This window comes from Pinus tabuliformis, chromosome 8 (assembly GCF_031772625.1).
Source record: "Pinus tabuliformis cultivar Carrire ecotype Pingquan chromosome 8, CPIR1, whole genome shotgun sequence".
NCBI lineage: Eukaryota > Viridiplantae > Streptophyta > Pinopsida > Pinales > Pinaceae > Pinus > Pinus tabuliformis.
In genome coordinates this window covers 2,032,656,791-2,032,663,304 of record NC_142294.1, presented here as the reverse complement: position 1 = coordinate 2,032,663,304, position 6,514 = coordinate 2,032,656,791, and positions in this window count along the sequence as shown.

Below are 6,514 nucleotides of genomic sequence, written 5' to 3'. Positions count from 1 at the left end.
TCTCAAGGAATTTTTAATGGTTTGGAGAGGTTTGAAAGAAGAAGAGGCATTCATCTTTTTAAGGATATGGGCAATCCTATCCGTGGTCCCTTGGATATATGGGAGATGAACCTTGGCGATAGGATCAGCATGGGTGGGTTTTTCTCTAGGCACTTTGCTGGCTTTGTGAAAGGCCTTGAGGCACTCGGTCCTTCTATACCCATTATTTTGAAAAACTTCAAGAAGATGAGATTTCTCCTGATCAAGGTGGATATCATCAGAGATTCTTCGAGCGCGAGTAGCAAGGGTGCTGAGAACCCCGAATTTCTGAGAATCTCTTATAATCTCCTAGAATCTTTAAGAATCTCTGATGATATCCACTTTGATAAGGAGAAATCTCATCTTCTTGAAGTTTTTCAAAATAATGGGTACAGCAGGACCGAGTGCCTCAAGGCCTTTCACAAATCTAGTAAAGTGCCTCGAGAAAAACCCACCCATGCTTATCCTATCACTAAGGTTCATCTCCCATATATCCAAGGGACCACAGATAGGATTGCCCATATCCTTAAAAAGATGAATGTCTCTTCTTCTTTCAAACCTCTCCAGACCATTAAAAATTCCTTGAGATCCGTTAAAGACCCTATTGACCCTAAAGACACGAAAGGGGTCTACCTCATTCCCTGCTCCTGTGGTATCCCCTACATTGGAGAGACGGGTAGGTCTATTTTACACGAGAATCGCTGAGCATGCAGCTGACATTAGACACAATCGCTCTCGCACATCAGCCCTTGCCGAGCATTCTGTGAAATCAAAACACCATGTCTGCATTGAAGAATCCAAAGTCATCGCTAGGGTTGACCATTTCCATCATAGGAAACTCAGAGAAGCAATTGAAATAGAGAGGCATGCCGAAAACCTCAATAGGGATGATGGCTGGAAATTAAGTAAAAGCTGGATTCCAGCTCTCTCTGCTTGACCCTTCTTCCCTTCCCTCTCCTCTCCCCTTTCCATCCGTGTTGGGTCTCCCTTCTCGCCTTCTGGCTTTATCCCCCTGGATCCAGTATTATTTTTCTTTGTTTGGTAGTGTAGTTTTCCTCCTTCCATATACAGTTTTTATTTTTATAAATATCAAAATAATTAATATATTGAATTTAAAATAATAAGAATACCATTCTTTGAATTATAACTTAATACAAAATATTATAATAATAATTTTAATATGAATACCTTCAATACATTATTTAGAAAATTACCAAATTCCAATTATAGTTTTTTTATCCTTATAGATATTAAAATAATAGATTAAAATAATTATATTTTATTATTATAGAAATTAATATATTTATTTAAAAATTTTACAATAATAGTTCTAAACTAATGAATCTCTATAATCATAATAATAATAAGAATAACATCAACACATTATTGATTAGATTTAATATTATTACAAGAACTAATAATATTAAATTATTAATAAATTACATTATTTAATCAATTAGTTATAGATGATTTAACTTATGATTTCTTCATAACAGCTAGTTTCTAATATTATGGGTCAAACCCTAACTAACAATATTATTATAATATTTAATATAATATTAAAATTATTATTCCATCTATAATATCGAGATATAATATTCATTTATCACACAACAGCTATTTTCCAGCTAAATTTATATTATCAAATTATAATATCAAAACATAATATTTATTTATTACATAACAACTAAATTATTAAACAATTTAACAAATTACCTAATGGCTAATTTCCAATGGCTAACTCTGAGTAGTGATGCATCCTTGCTATTTATTCCCTCAGATCTACTGATTTCTGACCTTGTCCTAAAGATGAACCACATTAGCTGGTTCGAAACGTTGACCCAATTTCAATGATGTGATTAATCCGAAAGACTGATATATACGAATACATTATATCAGGCCTTGTTGTAAGATATATAAGGTTGCCTACTATCTACTTGTACAAAGTGGAATTGATTGCTGGACTACTATCATCTTCGCTTAGTTTTGTTCCTAGGACAATTGGTGTGTCTGCTGGCTTGCATTCACTCATTGTGAATCTTGTCAAAATGTCCCTTGCATGCTTTCTTTGACAAATGAAGACTCATTTTTCAGACTACTCAATTTCTATCCTTAGAAAATATTTCATATGACCAAGATTGGTCATCTCAAATTCCTTCTCCATGGTTGTTTGAAAATATTCACGATGGAAATTTCCTATGTAAATCATACCATCAACATAAATGCGAACAATTAAAATATTACCTTGCAGATATGTTTATGTATAGAGAGTCAGTTCATTCATGTTGTGTTTGATTCCTTTGTTGAGCATATATGAATCGATTATATTGTATTGTGCTATGCAAGTTTGTTTTAAACTATACAATGCCTTCTAACATGCAAAATTTATGTTTTTGACCCTTGATTTCATACCTTAGAGGTTGATCTACATAAACTTACTCCTTCAAGATCCCATTTAAAAATTTTGATTTGACATCCATTTGGTAATCTGACCAATATTTTTTTGTTTTTATTGCTAATATTGTTCTAATAGTATCCAATATTTCTACTCGAGTGAAGGTTTCTTCATAATCCATTGCAGGTTGTTGTACAAGTCTTTTGCTACTAATATGACTTTATTCTTTTCAATTTCTCCCTTTTCATTAAACTTGGTTTTATATAGCCATTTTACTCCAATACTTGTTTTTCCTTCTGGTAGATCTAAAAGACTCCATGTATCATTCCTCTATATGGCTGCAATTTCTTCATTTATAGCTTCAACTAATTCTTTCTTTTTTACTGCTTCTTCCAAATATGTTGATTGGAAATGCAGTAAATCAAGATGTACCTATTCATTATCTAGTTATTCATAAATCTCTCTCAAACTTCTTGTTTTCTACAAAATGTTTGATTCACATTCATTGCTTGAGGATGGACTACACACATTCTGTCCTCCTTGGTTTTCAACTTCAATTGGAACTTTTAGGCATGACAATCCTTCTCTTGGTTGTTCTACTAATGTTACATCACCTGGTTCAAATGTATGTGGAGAAATTTAATTCTCGTTTTCCTCTTTATCTTGATCATTTCACGCTTGATATTCAAAGAATTTAACATCTCTTGAAATTATCATTTTCTTAGTGATAATATTGTATAATTCGTAAGCCTTGGATTCTTCACTATATCCAACAAATATGTATTTTTCACTTATGTCTTCCAATTTCCTCTTTACTTCTTTTGTAACATGTCCACAGGCTACACAACCAAATATCCTCAAGTGTTATACACTTGTTTTCACACCAGTCCAAAATTATGAAGGAACTTTGTCTTTGACACTTTAGGCTGGAGACATGTTCAAAATACAAATTGAACATGCTACTACTTTTGCCCAATACTCATTTGGAGAATTATTTTCCTTCACCATGCTTCTTTCCACATTCATGATGGTTTGGTTTTTTCTTTCTTCTACTCCATTTTGTACTCGAGTGTACCTTGTTGTAAATTTCCTCTTTATACCTTAATCCCTATAATATCCTGCAAACTCTTTGGAATCATATTCACATCTTCCATCTAATCTTAATACTTTAATTTGCTTACCACTTTTCTTTTCTACCATGGCGTTCAATTGCTTGAATTTTCCACATGTATCAGATTGGTTTTTTATGAAGAAGATCCATGTCATTCTATCGAAATCATCATGTTAGAAAGTAAAAACTTCCTCCTATTTTTTGGGTTTGCATTGGACCACAAAGGTCTGTGTGTACTAGTTCAAGTGGACTTTTGGCTCTATAAATGGAAGCATTTGGAAAATTGTTTCTTTGGTGTTTGGAAAGGATACAACTTTGACATCGATTATGATTATGATGGACATCTATCACAAGTGTTCCTAGAACCATCAATTTTTTTTGCAAAAGATCGGGACTATTAAAAGTTGAATTCCAATATCTAAGATGCCCTGACCAAGTTTCATTAGAATTGGTTACGAACTTAGCATATGATAATGAATGCTTGACATTTCTCATGACTAGAAGAAACATCACCTTTTTGGTCTTTTGGATCCTTGCGATGACTCTTTTTTTGTGTTTCCTGTAATGACGACACCCCACATTTACCTGCATTTACAAGCCCTCCTGGTAAATGTGAAGCAGAGTGACACTATGACATGACCCGACCTCCTAGTTCCAAGTAAGAAAGTGGGGCCTATAATTGAGACTTCCTGACCACAAACTAACATCCTACAGGGACTACAGATCACCCAAGAGTTGAAGAAACACCCCAAGTGGTCAATCCCTGAGTTGGAACCTTGTTTCAGTGACCTAAAGCTATAACCACACCATTGACACTGCCTGCTTTAGTTATGACCCTCCAACCACACTCACAAGCCTTGATCCATGTGGTTATGATGCCAGATCCTCAGTTATGTGCCTGCGGTCCCTATATCTAAGCCACTTTTCTAGGCTAGCCTCTAGACCACTGCCAATAACTTCTTGTAACTTTCCATAATCATATTTCTCATAAAGACAATGCTAATCATTCAAACTTGAAGATACAACTTGACCTAGACTGACTAGAACATACTAGACATTACATCAAACACATGGTAGCATGTAAGCTATAGGTCATGAATGCATATATGAGTGTAAATCTCTGTACTTTAGCTAAAAATCGCTGAGAAGGACTAATTCCCTCTTAAGTAGCTTCAACAACACTTGTTATCCCATGCATTCATCAACCATTCATTAACATATCAAAGAATAATAAGAGCCATAGCCGGAGCACATCATAAACCATGCTTATAACCAACATATAACTAGAATATTAACCATGATAGAACAACCATCAAATCAACATATTAGCAAGTACAAATGGCACTCATAAATCATAATATGAAAATATATATTATTAACATATGCAAAAGCCAACCAAGTTAGGACTTCCATGTACCACCCGACCATAGATTGAGCTGAACCAAAAATTTATTTTAGCCAATCACCCCCATGCCATATTCCAAGCATAAATGTTGGATCTCATGGGATAAACCAAGACATAAACAACCAAGTGAGTCCATAGGTTAAACCACCTCCACCCTTAAACTACCGCGATCTCGCCAAAACTAGTCAAGAAATCACAAAACCAAAACAAGCTTGGATGCCTTAGAATTTCTTCACCATACCTTAAGGAATTTTCCTGTCTCAACCCACCTATCAAGGGCTTCCTAGAGAAAACCATCTCCACCCCCAACCCTTAGGAATTTTCCTGAGACCACCTCACCTGGTTCCAAAACCTTCCGAAAATTCAAAGCTCGACAAAGAAATGAATCCCATCACACCATGGTTATGTAGTAAATGGAAAGGCAAGGCTAAAACCACTGTCAAACCAAGAAAAAACACATGCCAATGAAAACAAATGAACCAAATACACAAATTCATGTACCATGCATTCACACCTTAGCTAGGAAATGACACATGCAACCTGTTACCTACAAAATATTCCTATTGAATTTGTTGATCCAACCTTCTCCTTGCTTTCCTTGCTTGTCCTTTTCCTTCCTTTGCTTGCTTGATTTCTTTCTCGTCTTGGTGCTCTCTCTCTTTGAAACAAATTTCGAAGCCAAACTGACAAAAAGTTGTGAACTGATCCTTAGAAGCCTTTTTATCTTTGAGGCCTCTATTTCCTTGATTTTCCTTCTAATTTCTCTCTCATAAAAATCAATGTCGCTTCACCTTCCTTTTCTCGTATTTTCATTTATTTTCATAAATAAATGCCAATTAATGCCTTTTTTCCTTTTTCAATGACTTTGCAAATTTCCTTAGCCACTAATAAACTGAAAGTGATGCCGACTATAATGTTATTCCCAACATTCAGCTTGGAATACGTGTCCCATGATCTTGGTCTTATTTTTCCTTTATTAACCTTTATTACATGAACTTTAACCCGGGGTTGTTACAAACCCCTCCTCCTTAAGGGAACACCGTCCTCTGTGTTCTATGACACCTATAACCAAAAAACCACTGAAAACAAAACATACTGCCTATGGAGCTTTATAAAACAACTTGCTACAATATTTACAATGAATAACTACTACAAACCATGACCAACATGAAAAACATGACAATCATACCGCTTATTGGAGCTTTATAACATAGCTCATTGTGCTATCTATAACCATAGACATATATACATACATATATCAAAAGTCATTTGCTTGACCCAAAAAATAATGAAGGATACAAAGCGTGCATCTCATCAGTCATCTCCTATGGAGCTTCATCGGGCCCAAAGTGCTTCCACTACACTTTAACTAGCTCGATTGCTCTGTTCTGGAGCATGCGATATTTCGGATGCAATATGCATTGTGGTTCTTGCTGGAATTCTCCCTTTGGTTCCAACTACAATACAGACCATTCAATCACATGATCAACATCCTTCACATATCCCTTAAGCAATGAAACATAGAAAACATCATGTACTTTCACTATTGGAGGTAGTGCAAGTCTATAGGCCACTGGTCCAATTC